Raw genomic sequence first — 17,539 nt, forward strand, 5'->3', positions numbered from 1 at the left:
ACCCCGGAGTGTGTTGCAGAGACCCCGGGGTGTGTTACAGAGACCCCGGGGTGTGTTACAGTGACCCCGGGGTGTGTTACAGTGACCCCGGGGAGTGTTACAGTGACCCCGGGGTGTGTTACAGTGACCCCGGAGTGTGTTACAGTGACCCTGGGGTCTGTTTCAGAGACCCCGGGGTGTGTTGCAGTGACCCCGGAGTGTGTTGCAGAGACCCCGGAGTGTGTTACAGTGACCCCGGAGTGTGTTACAGAGACCCCGGGGCGTGTTACAGAGACCCCGGAGTGTGTTACAGAGACCCCGGAGTGTGTTACAGAGACCCCGGAGTGTGTTACAGTGACCCCGGGGAGTGTTACAGTGACCCCGGGGAGTGTTACAGAGACCCCGGGCCGTGTTACAATGACCCCGGAGTGTGTTACAGAGACCCCGGAGCGTGTTACAGTGACCCTGGGGTCTGTTTCAGAGACCCCGGGGTGTGTTACAGTGACCCTGGGGTGTGTTACGGTGACCCCGGGGTGTGTTACAGTGACCCTGGGGTCTGTTTCAGAGACCCCGGGGTGTGTTACAGTGACCCCGGAGTGTGTTACAGAGACCCCGGGGCGTGTTACAGAGACCCCGGGGCGTGTTACAGAGACCCCGGGGAGTGTTACAGAGACCCCGGGCCGTGTTACAATGACCCCGGAGTGTGTTACAGAGACCCCGGGGCGTGTTACAGAGACCCCGGGGTGTGTTGCAGTGACCCCGGGGCGTGTTACAGTGACCCCGGGGTGTGTTACAGTGACCCCGGGTTGTGTTACAGAGACCCCGGGGCGTGTTACAGAGACCCCGGGGTGTATTACAGTGACCCCGGAGTGTGTTACAGAGACCCCGGGGCGTGTTACAGAGACCCCGGGGCGTGTTACAGAGACCCCGGGGAGTGTTACAGAGACCCCGGGCCGTGTTACAGTGACCCCGGGTTGTGTTACAGAGACCCCGGGGCGTGTTACAGAGACCCCGGGGTGTGTTGCAGTGACCCCGGGGCGTGTTACAGTGACCCCGGGGTGTGTTACAGAGACCCCGGGGCGTGTTACAGAGACCCCGGAGTGTGTTACAGTGACCCCGGGGAGTGTTACAGTGACCCCGCGGTGTGTTACAGAGACCCCCGGGGAGTGTTACAGTGACCCCGGGGTGTGTTGCAGTGACCCCGGAGTGTGTTACAGAGACCCCGGAGTGTGTTACAGAGACCCCGGAGTGTGTTACAGTGACCCCGGAGTGTGTTACAGAGACCCCGGGGCGTGTTACAGAGACCCCGGAGTGTGTTACAGAGACCCCGGAGTGTGTTACAGAGACCCCGGAGTGTGTTACAGTGACCCCGGGGAGTGTTACAGTGACCCCGGGGAGTGTTACAGAGACCCCGGGCCGTGTTACAATGACCCCGGAGTGTGTTACAGAGACCCCGGAGCGTGTTACAGTGACCCCGGGTTGTGTTACAGAGACCCCGGGGCGTGTTACAGAGACCCCGGGGCGTGTTACAGTGACCCCGGGTTGTGTTACAGAGACCCCGGGGCGTGTTACAGAGACCCCGGGGTGTGTTGCAGTGACCCCCGGGTGTGTTACAGAGACCCCGGGGCGTGTTACAGTGACCCCGGGGTGTGTTACAGAGACCCCGGGGCGTGTTACAGTGACCCCCGGGTGTGTTACAGAGACCCCGGGGCGTGTTACAGTGACCCCGGGGCGTGTTACAGTGACCCTAGGGTGTTTTACAGAGACCCCGGGGTGTGTTACAGTGACCCCGGAGTGTGTTACAGAGACCCCGGGGCGTGTTACAGAGACCCCGGGGTGTGTTACAGAGACCCTGGGGTGTGTTACAGTGACCCCGGGGTGTGTTAGAGAGACCCCGGGCCGTGTTACAGAGACCCCGGGGCGTATTACAGTGACCCCGGGGTGTGTTACAGTGACCCCGGGGTGTGTTACAGAGACCCCGGGGTGTGTTACAGTGACCCCGGGGTGTGTTACAGAGACCCCGGGGTGTGTTACAGTGATCCCGGGGTGTGTTACAGAGACCCCGGGGTGTGTTACAGAGACCCCGGGGTGTGTTATAGAGACCCCGGGGTGTGTTACAGAGACCCCGGAGCGTGTTACAGTGACCCCGGGGTGTGTCACAGTGATCCCGGGGCGTGTTACAGAGACCCCGGGGTGTGTTACAGTGACCCCGGGGTGTGTTACAGTGACCCCAGGGTGTGTTACAGTGACCCCGGGGTGTGTTACAATGACCCCGGGGTGTGTTACAGTGACCCCGGGGCGTGTTACAGTGACCCCGCGGTGTGTTACAGTGACCCCGCGGTGTGTTACAGTGACCCCGGGGCGTGTTATAGTGACCCCGGGGCGTGTTACAGTGACCCCAGAGTGTGTTACAGTGACCCCGGGGTGTGTTACAGTGACCCCAGGGTGTGTTACAGTGACCCCTGGGTGTGTTACAGTGACCCTGGAGTGTGTTACAGTGACCCTGGGGTCTGTTTCAGAGACCCCGGGGTGTGTTACAGTGACCCCGGAGTGTGTCACAGTGACCCTGGGGTCTGTTTCAGAGACCCCGGGGTGTGTTACAGTGACCCTGGGGTCTGTTTCAGAGACCCCGGGGTGTGTTACAGTGACCCCGGAGTGTGTTACAGAGACCCCGGGATGTGTTACAGTGACCCCGGGATGTGTTACAGTGACCCCGAGGCATGTTACAGAGACCCCGGGGCGTGTTTCAGTGACCCCGGGGTGTGTTACAGAGACCCCGGAGCGTGTTACAGTGACCCCGGGTTGTGTTACAGAGACCCCGGGGCGTGTTACAGAGACCCCGGGGAGTGTTACAGAGACCCCGGGCCGTGTTACAGTGACCCCGGAGTGTGTTACAGAGACCCCGGAGCGTGTTACAGTGACCCCGGGTTGTGTTACAGAGACCCCGGGGTGTGTTACAGAGACCCCGGGGCGTGTTACAGTGACCCCGGGTTGTGTTACAGAGACCCCGGGGCGTGTTACAGAGACCCCGGGGTGTGTTGCAGTGACCCCGGGGCGTGTTACAGTGACCCCGGGGTGTGTTACAGAGACCCCGGGGCGTGTTACAGAGACCCCGGAGTGTGTTACAGTGACCCCGGGGAGTGTTACAGTGACCCCGGGGTGTGTTACAGAGACCCCCGGGGAGTGTTACAGTGACCCCGGGGTGTGTTACAGTGACCCCGGAGTGTGTTACAGTGACCCTGGGGTCTGTTTCAGAGACCCCGGGGTGTGTTGCAGTGACCCCGGAGTGTGTTACAGAGACCCCGGAGTGTGTTACAGTGACCCCGGAGTGTGTTACAGAGACCCCGGGGCGTGTTACAGAGACCCCGGAGTGTGTTACAGAGACCCCGGAGTGTGTTACAGAGACCCCGGAGTGTGTTACAGTGACCCCGGGGAGTGTTACAGTGACCCCGCGGTGTGTTACAGAGACCCCCGGGGAGTGTTACAGTGACCCCGGGGTGTGTTACAGTGACCCCGGAGTGTGTTACAGTGACCCTGGGGTCTGTTTCAGAGACCCCGGGGTGTGTTACAGTGACCCTGGGGTGTGTTACGGTGACCCCGGGGTGTGTTACAGTGACCCTGGGGTCTGTTTCAGAGACCCCGGGGTGTGTTACAGTGACCCCGGAGTGTGTTACAGAGACCCCGGGGCGTGTTACAGAGACCCCGGGGCGTGTTACAGAGACCCCGGGGAGTGTTACAGAGACCCCGGGCCGTGTTACAATGACCCCGGAGTGTGTTACAGAGACCCCGGAGCGTGTTACAGTGACCCCGGGTTGTGTTACAGAGACCCCGGGGCGTGTTACAGAGACCCCGGGGCGTGTTACAGTGACCCCGGGTTGTGTTACAGAGACCCCGGGGCGTGTTACAGAGACCCCGGGGTGTGTTGCAGTGACCCCGGGGCGTGTTACAGTGACCCCGGGGTGTGTTACAGAGACCCCGGGGCGTGTTACAGTGACCCCCGGGTGTGTTACAGAGACCCCGGGGCGTGTTACAGTGACCCCGGGGCGTGTTACAGTGACCCTAGGGTGTTTTACAGAGACCCCGGGGTGTGTTACAGTGACCCCGGGGCGTGTTACAGAGACCCCGGGGAGTGTTACCGAGACCCCGGGGTGTGTTACAGTGACCCCGGGGTGTGTTACAGTGACCCCGGGGTGTGTTACAGAGACCCTGGGGTGTGTTATAGTGACCCCGGGGCGTGTTACAGTGACCCCGGGGCGTGTTACAGTGACCCCGGGGCGTGTTACAGAGTCCCCGGAGTGTGTTACAGTGACCCCGGGGTGTGTTACAGTGACCCCGGGGAGTGTTGCAGTGTCCCCGGAGTGTTTTACAGTGACCCCGGGGCGTGTTACAGAGACCCCGGGGAGTGTTACCGAGACCCCGGGGTGTGTTACGGTGACCCCGGGGTGTGTTACAGAGACCCCGGGGCGTGTTACAGTGACCCCGGGGTGTGTTACAGAGACCCTGGGGTGTGTTACAGTGACCCCGGGGCGTGTTACAGAGACCCCGGAGTGTGTTACAGTGACCCCGGGGTGTGTTACAGTGACCCCGGGGAGTGTTGCAGTGTCCCCGGAGTGTGTTACAGTGACCCCGGGGCGTGTTACAGAGACCCCGGGGCGTGTTACAGAGACCCGGGGCGTCTTCCAGAGACCCTGAAGCGTGTTACAGAGACCCTGAAGCGTGTTCCAGCTGCTGGCTGCTGTGAAGCATGACCCTAGGAACAGTGGAACAGAGGATGAGGGAAAGGCAGAGAGGAAAATGGACTCTACCTCAGTGAAATCTTTCATTATATTGTGTTTCAAGTGGGCACTGGAGCAAGGCAACACTTTGTGTATAACACGCAAAATAGCACTTTTCACTGTATTTTCATTTACATTTGACAATAAATCCAAATCCAAGTGAAATCAAATCACATCAAAAGGTGAGAGTATGTAGCCCTGATTATGACACAACACTCTCTAAGGCAGCATTAATATTTAAGCAATCCAACACAAACATGTTTACCCAGTGCTTGCAATGAATCCATTAGGGAATGTACAACATCTGTGTACGACCACACGACAAGTCTGCACATCAAAACAATAACGATATTGTACGCATGGCTCTGATCTGCTTATCAGCTGAGTGTGGAGTTGTTCCCTTTTTAGTTACGGAATAAAAACCCAATGACGACAATTAAAATACATTCGCCACACATCGCACTATATTTCGAAAAACACCATGTTATGTAATCAACGCAAAAAACTAAACACATTAAAAAGAGAACTGTTCGTTCAGTCACAGGGCAGGTTTAGACTAGCACAGGTGGGACATCAGCACAGTGACAAGGGAAAGAGAACAAGGACATTTATAAAAGCAAAAACAGTGAAACTCAATCACAGTAGACCGAATATTCAAGGGCAAGAGGCATATAGTTTCCCCATTACAAAGAAAGTTTACATAAATAAAGATGGCAAAAAGGCAAGCCGAAAGGATTAATACAGCAAACAACTGGATAAGTTGACATGGTCACATGGTTTCAAGGAGATCAGAACATAGTACTTAATGTGCAGGGATGTCTCCCCTTTCAGAAAGATAGGAGGAGAGATAAAGTTGATGGGGTCGCACTGTTCATAAGATAGGAAATTAGGACAATCATGACAGATAATCTTGGGTCTGTTGATACAGAAGAGAAAGTGAGGACAGCAGATGCTGGAGATCAGAGTTGAGAGTGTAGTGCTGGAAAAGCACAGCCGGTCAGGCAGCATCTGAGAAGCAGGAGAGTCAACATTTCGGGCATAAGCCCTTGGTCAGGAATGAGGCTTGTGGGCTGGGGGAGCTGAGGGATAAATGGGAGGGGGGTGTGGCATGCGGTGGGGGGAGGTCGGCGGTAGCTGAGATTGCGATAGGTAGATGAAGGTGGGGGAGAAGGTGATAGGTCAGACCGGAGGGTGGAGCAGGTAGATGGGAAAGGTGATGGACAGGTCAAGAGGGCGGTGCTGGGTTGGAGGCTTGGGACTGGGATAATGGGGGGAGTGAGGGGAAATGAGGAAACTAGTGAAATCCACATTGATCCCATGTAGCTGCAGGGTCCCAAGGAGGAATATTAGGCGTTCTTCGCCCAGGATCTGCTTGTCCTTGGCGGAGTGGGAGGACGAGTTGAAGTGTTCAGCCATGGGGCAGTGGGGTTGGTTGGTGTGGGTGTCCCAGAGATGTTCTCTGAAATGATCCACAAATTAGCGTCCTACATTGGATGCAACAGATACAGTAGATGACATCGGTGGAGGTACAGGAAAATTTCTGTCAGATGTGGAAAGGTCTTTTGGGGCCTTTGGTGGAGGTGAGCTGGAGGGTGTGGACACAGGTTTTGCACTTCCTGTGGTGGTAGGGGAAGGTGCTGAGAGTGGGGCTTGGGTTGGTGGGATAACGTGGACCTGACAAGGGAGCCATGGAGGGAATGGTCTCTCCAGAACGCTGATAGGTGTCAGGAGGGAAATATATCTCTGGTGGTGGGGTCTGTTTGCAGGTGGTGGAAGTGGCGGAAAATGATACGATATATGCAGAGGTCGGTGGGGTGGAAAGTGAGGACGGGGGTGGGGTTCTGAGCTTGTTGCGTTGGGAAGGGTGGGATTCAGGGTAGAGGTACAGGAAGTGGAGGAGATGCACTGGGGGGCATCATCAACCACGTGGGAAGGGAAATTGCGATCTTGGAAAAAGGACACCAACTAGGATTTTCTAAGGTTGAATTGGTGCGACGGAGGCAGAGGAATCAGGAATAAAGGATGACGTTTTTACAGGAGGTAGGGTGGGAGGTGGTATAGTCTAGATAGCTGTGAGATTTGGTAGTTTGTCAGTTGCCAAAGAGACCCCTCCACTTCTGCAACCTACAAACGTACCTCACCGCCAGAGATATATTTCCCTCCCCATCCCTATCAGCGTTCTGGAGAGACCATTCCTCCACGATTCCCTCATCAGATCCATGTCCTCTCCCCCAGACCAGCCCACACCCCACTCCCGGCCCCTACCCTGCCACCGCAGTAAGTGCAAAACCTGTGCCTTCATTTCCCCCTCACCTCCACCCAAGGACCCAAAGGATCTTTCCACAGCCGACAGAAATTGACCTGTACTTCCACCAATGTTATCTACTGTGTCCATTGCACCTGATGTGGTCTCCTGTACATCAGAGAGACAGGATGCCAACTTGGGGATCATTTCTGTGGCAATCAATTCCATAGGCTCCCCACTCTCTGGCTGAAGATGTTTCTCCTCATCTCCATTCTAAAAGGTTTTCCCTTTACTCTAAGGCTGTGCCCTTGAGTCCTAGTCTCTCCGACCAATGGGAACATCTTCCCAACATCTATTCTGTCCAGGCCATTCACTATTCTGTATGTTTCAGTTAGGTTCACTCCTCATCCTTCTCAACTCCATCGAGTATAAGCCCTCAAACATTCCTCACACGTTAAGCTTTTCATTCCTGAGGCCATTCTCGCAAACTTCTTCTGAACCCGCCCCAGGGTCAGTACATCCTACCTGACATATGGGGCCCAAAACTGCACACAATATTCCAAACGTGGTCTGACTGGAACCTTATAGAGCCTCGGAGGTACATCCCTGCTTTTATATTAAATTCCTCTCAAAATAAATGCCATCATTACATTTCACTTCCTAACTACTGACAAAACCTGCAAGGTAACCTTGAGAGAATCCTGGACTAGAACTCTCAAGTCTCTTTGCACTTCAAGCTTCTGAATTTTCCCCCCATTTAGAAAATTGCCCATGCTTCTTTTCTTGCTACCAAAGTGCATGACCTCACACTTTCCCACGTTGTACTCCATCTGCCACTTCTTTGTCCACTCTCCTAACCTGTCCAAATGCTTCTGCAGCCTCCCTGGTCCCTCTGCCAGTCTTTGTATCATCTGTAAACGTAACCAGAATCCCCTCACTTTCTTCATCTTTAATGTATAAAGTGAAAAGTTTTGATTCTAATATTGAACCTTGTGGACTCAATATCGAGTTCATCAATTTTAGGGTTTGTGGCACCTTCACCCTTGTACCTACCCCAATAATCACCCAGGCCTTGCCATCACAAGGAATGCTACCATACAGTCCATTGTCAGCTACAAATAGTCCACATTACCAGTTATTCAGTCTCCCAGGCTGACCTTTACCTTTTCCTTTGTAGTCCAACTGCTGTTCTCTCTCTTTCCGGACCTCATTTCTATTTATTGTTTACTCCACCCCCTTCTCCCATCCCACTGTCTTCAGTATATAAATCACCCTTTTCATACCAATGTTGGAGAAGGGTCACTGGATCAGTAATGTTAGCTCTGCTTTCTCTCTCCACAGATGCTGGCAGACCTGCTGAGTTTCTCCAAGTTTGCTTTTGTTTCTGATTACCAGAATCTACAGTTCTTCGTGTTTTTTGTTTGGATTAGAAACAACTGCGTTTAACTCAAATAAAGGGAATTACAATGAAATGGCCTGAGAGTTAGCTAAAGAGGACTGGGCAGGTAGATTAGGAGCAAAGACAGTGAGGTAGCAGGGGCAGCCATTAAGGAGATAGTCATGACTCTCAGGGATAAATAAATCTCGGAATGATGGAAAGATGCTAAGAGAGGCATAAACCAACTGTGGATAACCAGGGCAGTTAAGGACACTATAAAGTTGAAAGAAACACTTTATAAAATGTTTGTGGGTGGCACGGTGACACAGTGGTTAGCACTGCTGCCTCACAGCGCCAGAGACCCGGGTTCAATTCCCACCTCAGGCGACTGACTGTGTGGAGTTTGCACATTCTCCCCGTGTCTGTGTGGGTTTCCTCCGGGTGCTCCGGTTTCCTCCCACAATCACAAAGATGTGCGGGTCAGGTGAATTGGCCATGCTAAATTGCCCGGAGTGTGAGGTAAGGGGTAAATGTAGGGGTATGGGTGGGTTGCGCTTCGGCGGGTCAGTGTGGACTTGTTGGGCCGAAGGGCCTGTTTCCACACTGTAAGTAATCTAATCTAATAAAGAGGCAAAGGTCAGTGATGGCCCAAAAGGGTAAATCCAGCAGCCTCCAGCAAAGGAGGTCTGAAACGTTAATAAAGAGAGAAAATAAACTGTGAGGGCAAACTAACGAGGAATATAAAAACGCACGGTAAGATCTTCTTTAAATATGTATAAAAAGTAAGAATGAGGTCAAAGTGTTCATAAGAAAATGAACCTGGAGAGATGGTGCTGGGGAACAGGGAAATGGCAGAGGAGTTAAGCAGTCAGTCTTTATGGTGAAAGATACTTTGAACATCTCATTAATACTGAAGAATATGGGAGTGGGGAAGTAATTAAGTGCATCACCATCATTACAGAAGTATTATTTTGAACAAAGAATTGGGCCAAAATGCGGTTACGTCCCCCAGCCCTCATGGCTTGCATCCTAGGATTGTAAAAGAAGTACCTGCACCTACCGTTTCCTCTTGTAGTTCGTTTCACATAAGAATCACACCGAGGGTGGTTCATATGTGCAATGAACTACCAGAGGAAGTGGTAAACGCATAGACAGTTTGAACAGACATTTGAATAGGACCATGTATAGGAAAGATTTGGAGAGCTCTGGGACCAAATGCAGGCAAGTGGGACTAGTTTAGTTTGTGAAACTTGTGCAGCTTGGATGAGTTGGACCAAAGGGTCTGTTTCCATGTTGTTTAACTCTATGACTCCACGTAGCTACAGAGATAGTGGATACATTGGTTATAACAATCCAAACATCGTTGGATTCTGGAGAAATGCCAAAGGATTGAAAACTGCCAACGTGATATCCCTATTTAAAAAGGGAGGGAGGCAAAAATCAGGTAACTATAGGCCGACTAGCCTAACATTGCTCATTGGAAAAAGGTTGGAAGCAATTATAAACGATGCAATTAGCAGAATTTTTGGAAAATCACAACTTAATCAATAAGAGTCAACATGGTTTCATGAAAGGATAAATATGTCTAACTATTTCATTAGTTTTTCAAGGGAGTCTCAACCAGAATGGATACAGATGCACTGTAACGATGTTGTACTTGGAGCTCCAGAAGGGATTTGGCAATGTACAAAAGGTTAAGTCTTAAGGGTCCAGAGTATAGGAGGCAATTTGATGATAGCGATCACAATTCTGTTATGTTTACTTTAGTAATAGAAAGGGATAGGTGTATACCACAGGGCAAGAGTTACAGCTGGGGGAAAGGCAATTACAATGCGATTAGGCAAGACTTAGGAAGCATAGGATGGGGAAGGAAACTGCAGGGGATGGGCACATTAGAACTATGGAGCTTATTCAAGGAAAAGCTCCTGAGTGTTCTAGATAAGTATGTACCTGTCAGGCAGGGAGGAAGCTGTGGAGCATGGGAGCCGTGGTTTACGAAGGAAGTGGAATCTCTGGTCAAGAGGAGGAAGGAGGCTTATGTTAGGATGAGATGTGAAGGCTCAGTTAGGACGCTTGAGGGTTACAAGGTAGCCAGGACAGACCTAAAGAGAGAGCTCAGAAGAGCCAGGAGGAGACTTGAGAAATTGTTGGTGGATAGGATCAGGGTAAACCCTAAGGCTTTCTATAGGTATTTAAGGAATAAAAGAATGATGAGAGTAAGATTAGGGCCAATCAAGGATAGGAGTGCAAAGTTGTGTGTGGAGTCAGATGAGATAGGGGAAGCACTAAATGAATATTTTTCGACAGTATTCACTCTAGAAAATGACAATGTTGTCGAGGAGAATACTGAGATACAGGCTACTAGACTAGATGGGATTGAGGTTCACGAGGAAGAGGTATTAGAAATCCTGCAGAGTGTGAAAATAGATAAGTCCCCTGGGCCGGATGGCATTTATCCTAGGATCCTCTGGGAAACCAGGGAGGAGATTGCCGAGCCTTTGGCATTGATCTTTAAATTGTCATTGTCTACAGGAATAGTGCCAGAAGACTGGAGGATAGCAAATGTGGTTCCCCTTTTCAAGAAGGGGAGTAGAGACAACCCTGGTAATTACAGACCAGTGAGCCGTACTTCGGTGGTTGGTAAAGTGTTGGAAAAGGTTATAAGAGATAGGATTTATAATTATCTAGAAAAGAATAATTTGATTAGGGATAGTCAGCATGGTTTTGTGAAGGATAGGTTGTGCCTCACAAACCTTAGGGGTGGCATGGTGACTCAATGGTTAGCTCAGCACTACCTCACAGCACCAGGGACTCAGGTTCAATTCCATTCAGGCTGGGGTTGGTTTCCCTGGGGTGACCTTATGGAGGTTTATTAAAATCATGAGGGACATGGATAGGACAAATAGACAAGTTTTTATCTTGGGGTGAGGGAGACCAGAAATAGAGGATAGAGGTTGAAGGTGAGAGGGGAAAGATTTAAAAGTGACCTAAGGGGCAACATTTTCATGCAGAGGGTGGTGAATGTGTGGAATGACCAACCAGAGGAATTGGTAGAGGCTGGTACAATTACAACATTTAAAAGGCATCTGGATGGGCAAACGAATAGGAAGGATTCAGAGGGAGAAAGTGAGGACTGCAGATGCTGGAGTACCAGATTTGAAAAATGTGGTGCTAGAAAAACACAGCAGGCCAGGCAGCATCCGAGGAGCAGGAGAATTGACATTTCGGACATAAGCCCTTCTTCAGGAAACTTCAGGATTCAGAGGGATATGGGCCAAGTGCTGGCAAATGGGACTAGATTAATTTAGGACATCTGGTCAGCATGCACCAAAGGGTATGTTTCTGTGTTGCACATCTCTGTGATTCTATGGTTATACCTATATGAAGTTTCCACACTATCCCCGAGCCTGCGTTGGTTTTGTCTGGGTACACTGGTTTCCTCCCACTGTCCACAAATTGCAGGTTAGGTGGATTGGCTGTGGGAAATACAGGGTTATGGGCATGGAGTGGGTCTCAGTGGGACACTCTTCGGAGCGCTTTTGTAGACTCGATGGGCTGAATGGCCGGTTTCCGCACAGTAGGGATTCTACGGAGGTAAGGTCTGGAAGGTTTCCCTGCCTAACGGACGCTAATGAAGCAAGTACGATTTCACCACATCAACCAAGCTTTGTGGGTGTTTACGGAATGCCAGCTTTGATGATAGGCCATCTCCAGCCGTGAGGAGGAATCTCCCAGCCCCTCAGTGACATGGGTGTTGGTGAGAGGGTTTTGGTAAATATGGTGCAATCAGCAGCAATGTGATTCTCAAGGAAAAATCTTGAGGAGACAGAAATGCCAATCGTATTTTTTCACTCAACAGTCTTTGTTGACTGAGCCCAGCATTTCTTGCCCATCCCTAATTACCCAGAGGGCAGTATGAGTTGATCTCATTGCTGTGGGTCTGGAGTCACATGTAAAGCAGGCCAGCTAAGATGGCAGTTTCCTTCCCTGATGGCGAGTCAGCCAGATGGGGCTTTTCCAAAGATTGACAATGGTTTCATGGTCTTCTTTCGACCCTCAATTCTGGATTCGCTATGGAATTCAAATTCAACTTCCAAGCCATTTTGGGAACTGAACGCAGGTCCCCAGAACGTGAACCAAGTGTCAAGTTTAATTATTCCAGCGACAATTCCACAAAGCCATGAGGGCCGAGTCCAATTTGCAGGCATTTGCATGATGTTAGCACCAAATCTCATTCCCGTGACGTGCATTTTCCCTCTCCCCTCATCTATCAGAGAGCAAGGAGACACCAACAATACCTGGTATGAGCAGGACAGAGCAGGTCTTTGTGAATCTAACTTGCTGCTTGATACTCGAGACTTTAAACTGAAAGTAAAGCTCCCTCTGCTCCGTCCCCATGTGCAACACTCTCCAACCCAGATCCCTGCTGGAGAGGGGAAGGATTGGTGGCTCAATGGTTAGCACTGCTGCCTAACAGCACCAGGGACCTGGGTTCAATTCCAGTCTTGGGTGACTGTCTGTGTGGAGTTTGCACATTCTCTCTTCGTGGATTTCCTCCCATAATCCAAAGATGTGCAGTTTAGGTGAATTGGCCACGCTAAATTAATCCTAGTGTACAGGGATGTGTAGGTTAGGTGCATTGGTCAGGGGTAAATGTAGAGTAATAGGGTAGTGGAATGGGTCTGGGTAGGATACTCTTCGGAGGGTTAGTGTGGACTTGTTGGGCCAAATGGCCTGGTTCCACACTGTCGGGATTCTGTGATCACTTTGCCCATTTCTGATCAAATTCAGGCCTCTGTGATTCTTGCTATGACTGTGGACTGAACAGCTGCAATTATTCCTGCATTTTCTGTTCTTGTTATTGATTTCTCACATCCACAGTGCTCTGCCGTTTAACATTGTTTACAGTGGATCTGGGATTTCCCCAGCTGATCTTGGAATTGTTCCCACTACCCCTGCACTATCACTTGCAAGTTACAGAGCTAACATGCAAATAACTATCAAACAAAAGCAACATTCTCTATTCAAATAACTGAGCCAGATTAGAGATTAGGTTACAAGTATAAAATGAGTAAGTTAAATATTGGTAAAAATGATAAATAGGCAGAGACGGAAGTGAATAATAATAATATCAAAATATGAATCCAGGGTAACTTACAAATGTATTGGCATTTAGCACAGTCTGCATGGCAGTTTAACTGTCTCATTCAGAATTTTTAAATGGAACTGTTTGAACTATGACTGGAATGTTTCCCCCTGTGGAATTTTGACACCATTATGATGCCCATCAGCCATGATTGAATGGCAGAGTGGACTCGATGGGCCGAATGGCTTTACTTCCACTCCTATGTCTTATGGTCTTATTATCATAAGCTCTTTGTGGGTAAATGCAGCAGCTCACGGTTTCAAAGCTGGCCTGTGCTGATTCATCTGAAAGTAAAGTGAGTGCAATTGTTTCGAGAAGTAGTTTTGTGTGAGCATAAATTGGGACCCTTGCCTCCCCCCACTTCCCCGCCCCTTCCCCAATCCCTCCAATTACTGCACACAGTCTGGCCAATTTCTGCTGTAAGGTTATAGATAATGTGCAGGACTGGGACCAGATGTGACTGTGGTTGATCGTACAGTTGAAGTTTTATTTAATCATTGCAGGATGTTGGCATCGCTGGCTGGCCAACATTTATTGCCCACTTCTAGTTGTCCTTGAAGACATTTTGCAGTGATTTGTATGATTCAATGGCTTGCTCAGTCTGTTCTGGGGGCAATTGAGAGTCAACCACATTGTGTGGATCTGGAGTCACATGTAGGCCAGACCAGGTGAGGATGGCAGATTTTCTTGGAGGAGAAAGTGAGGTCTGCAGATGCTGGAGATCAGAGCTGAAAGTGTGTTGCTGGAAAAGCGCAGCAGGTCAGGCAGCATCCAAGGAACAGGAGATTCAACGTTTCGGGCATAAGCCCTTCTTCAGGGATTTCCTTCCCAGGTTATAATCCAACAGGTTTATTTGAAAGCGTTACTTTGAAAGATTTTGATTTAAAATAAACCTGTTGGACGATAACCTGGTGTTGTGTGACTTCTGACTTTGTCCACCCCTATCCAACACTAACACCTCATGAAGAACATTAGTGAACCAAATGGGTTTTTCCCAACAATCCACTATGGAATCATGGCCATCGGTAGATTCTCAAATCTAGATTTTTTTAAAATGAATTCAAATTCCACCATCTGGAATTTGACCCCAGGTCCCCAGATTTCAATAAGGCATTTGATAAGATTCCCTATGGTAGGCTATTGCACAAAATACTGAGGCATGGGATTGAGGATGATTTAGCAGTTTAGGTAAGAAATTGGTTAGCTGAAAGATGACAGAGGGTGGTCATTGATGGGAAATATTCATCCTGTGTTCAGTTACTAGTGGAGTACTGCAAGGATCTGTTTTGAGGCCACTGCTGTTTGTCATTTTTATAAATGATCTGGATGTGGGCGTAGAAGGATGGGTTAGTAAATTTGCAGATGACACTAAGGTCAGTAGAGTTGTCTGTGGTGGTTTGTCTTTTGTTCTCAATGCAGAGTGCAGTTTTGTTTTGTTGGTGCGTTGAAGCAGAGGTGTGGGTAGTGGTGAAGGATGTTGTAGTTACAGAGGGACATAGATAAGCTGCAGAGCTGGGCCGAGAGGTGACAAGTGGAGTTTAATGCGGAAAAGTGTGAGGTGATTCACTTTGGAAAGAGCAACAGGAATAAAAAGTACTGGGCTAATAGTAAGATTCTTGGCAGTGTAGATGAGTAGAGAGATCTCAGTGTCCATGTACACAGATCCCTGAAAGTTGCCACCCAGGTTGATAGGGTTGTTAAGAAGGCATACAGTGAGTTGGCTTTTTTTGGGAGAGGGATTGAGTTTTGGATCCATGAGGTCATGCTGCAACTGTTCAAAACTCTGATATGGCCGCACTTGGAGTATTGTGTACAATTCTGGTCATCGCTCTATAGGAAGGATGTGGAGGCTTTGGAAAGGGTGCAGAGGAGATTTACCAGGATGTTGCCCAGTATGGAGGGAAGGTCTTATGAGGAAAGTCTGAGGAACTTGAGGCTGTTTTCATTTGAGTGAAGAAAGTTGAGAGGTGACATAATTGAAACATATAAGATAATCAGAAGGTTAGATAAGTTGGACAGTTAGACCCTTTTTCCTCAGATGGTGATGGCTAGCACAGGGGGACTTAGCTTTAAATTGAGGGGTGATAGATATAGGACAGATATCAGAGGTAGTGTCTTTACTCAGAGAGTAGTAGGGGTGTGGAACACACTGCCTGCAACAGTAATAGACTCGCCAACTTTAAGGGCACTTAAATGGTCATTGAAGAAACATATGGGTGAAAATGGAATAGTGTAGGCTAGGTGGGCTTCACACTGCTTCCAGAAGTTGGCATAACATTGAGGGCTGAAGGGCCAGTACTGTGCTGTATTGTTCGATGTTCTAATGTTCTAAGAAGCTGAGTTTCTAGATTAATAGTCTAGCAATAACACCTACGAGGCCATCACCTTCCTGTAGTTAGCTGACATTTAGAAGCTGGCTATGAGCAGAAAATGGCAGATCAAGGTCTTTGTGTTCCTGAATCAGGGATTATCCCATCGCTGGGCTGTGGAAAGCACGGAATATTTGACCAGGATTCTTGAGGGGGAGGGGTGGAGATAGGGCGAGACAAAACCCCTGTTTGAGCTCCACCCCCTGGCAATGTTTACCCAATTTGAATCAATGGGGATGGTAATTCCTCCAGCGGGAACTCACAGAAATCTGTTTTCTCTCCACTGTTGCTGCCAGACCTGTTGAGTTTCTATGTGTTCTCCAGGAGCCTTAATGTTCATAGTATGCCTGCCTGGCCTTGCTTTTTTATGGTGTGGCCTCCTCGACCAGGCTTTAAAAGAATCACTGTACTTGTGTCTCACCTTGATGTTTAACAATGTTTGTCATGGTCACCGGCACTTGCCAGTTAAGAAGGTTCAATGTATTGCTGTGTGACACTGGGCTGTGTCAATCTCACACTCATACCATGTGCCACCAGTGTCCACAACAAGCACCACGTTCCTTAACCAAACAGCCAGGTCTCAGAGATGAATCATAGAATCCCTACAGTGTGAAAGCTGGCCATTTGGCCCATCGACTCCACAGCAACCTCTGAAGAGCATCCCTCTTACCCCACATTTCCCATGGCTAACCCACCTAGCCTGCAGGAGAAAGTGACCACTGCACATGCTGGAGATCAGAGTTGAAACGTGTGGTACTGGAAAAGCACAGCAGGTCAGGCAGCATCCGAGGAGCAGGAGAGTCGACGCTTCAAGCATAAGCTCTTCATTGGGAATGAGCGGTTGCCCAAGGAGACTGAGCAATAAATGGGAGGGGAGGGGGGTTGGGCAGTGGGGAAGGTAGCTGGGAATACTATAAGTAGATGAAGGTGGGGGATGATGGTGATAGGTCGGAGGGGATAGTGGAGTGGATAGGTGGGATGGAAGATGGACAAATAAGACAGTTCAAGAGGGCAGTGCCGAGTTGGAAGGTTGGATCTGGGATATCTGCAAAATGTGGATTGGGGTGGGGAGAGAAATATATCCCCGGTGGTGGGGTCTGTTTGTATTTGGTGAAAGTAGTGGAGAATGATGCGTTGTATCTGGAGGTTGGTGGGGTGGAGGTGAGGACAAGGGGGGGGGGGGGTTCTGTCCTTGTTGTGGTTGGAGGGGTGGGGTTCAAGGGCGGAGGTGTAGGAAGTGGAGGAGATGCACTGGAGGGCATCATTGACCACGTGGGAGAGGAAATTGTGGCCTTTGAAGGAGGCCATCTGGGATGTTCTGTGGTGGATTTGGTTCTCCAGGGAGCAGATGCAGCAGAGACAGAGGAATTGTGAGTAAGGAATGGCAGATGTGATGGATAAATGTAGATTTCACCAGGTTTTTCACTTCCCCTGCCCCAACTTATCCCAGTTCCAACTCTCCAACTCGGCACTGCCTTCACGAGCTATCCTACCTGTCCATCTTCCTTCCCACTTATCCGCTCCACTGTCCTCTCCGACCTATCACCATCACCCCCACCTTCATCTACCTATTGTATTCCCAGCTACCTTCCCCCCCCCCCAGTCCACCCCCCTCCCATTTATCTCTCAGCCCCCTTGGGCCACTCC

This window comes from Hemiscyllium ocellatum, chromosome 13 (assembly GCF_020745735.1).
Source record: "Hemiscyllium ocellatum isolate sHemOce1 chromosome 13, sHemOce1.pat.X.cur, whole genome shotgun sequence".
Lineage (NCBI taxonomy): Eukaryota > Metazoa > Chordata > Chondrichthyes > Orectolobiformes > Hemiscylliidae > Hemiscyllium > Hemiscyllium ocellatum.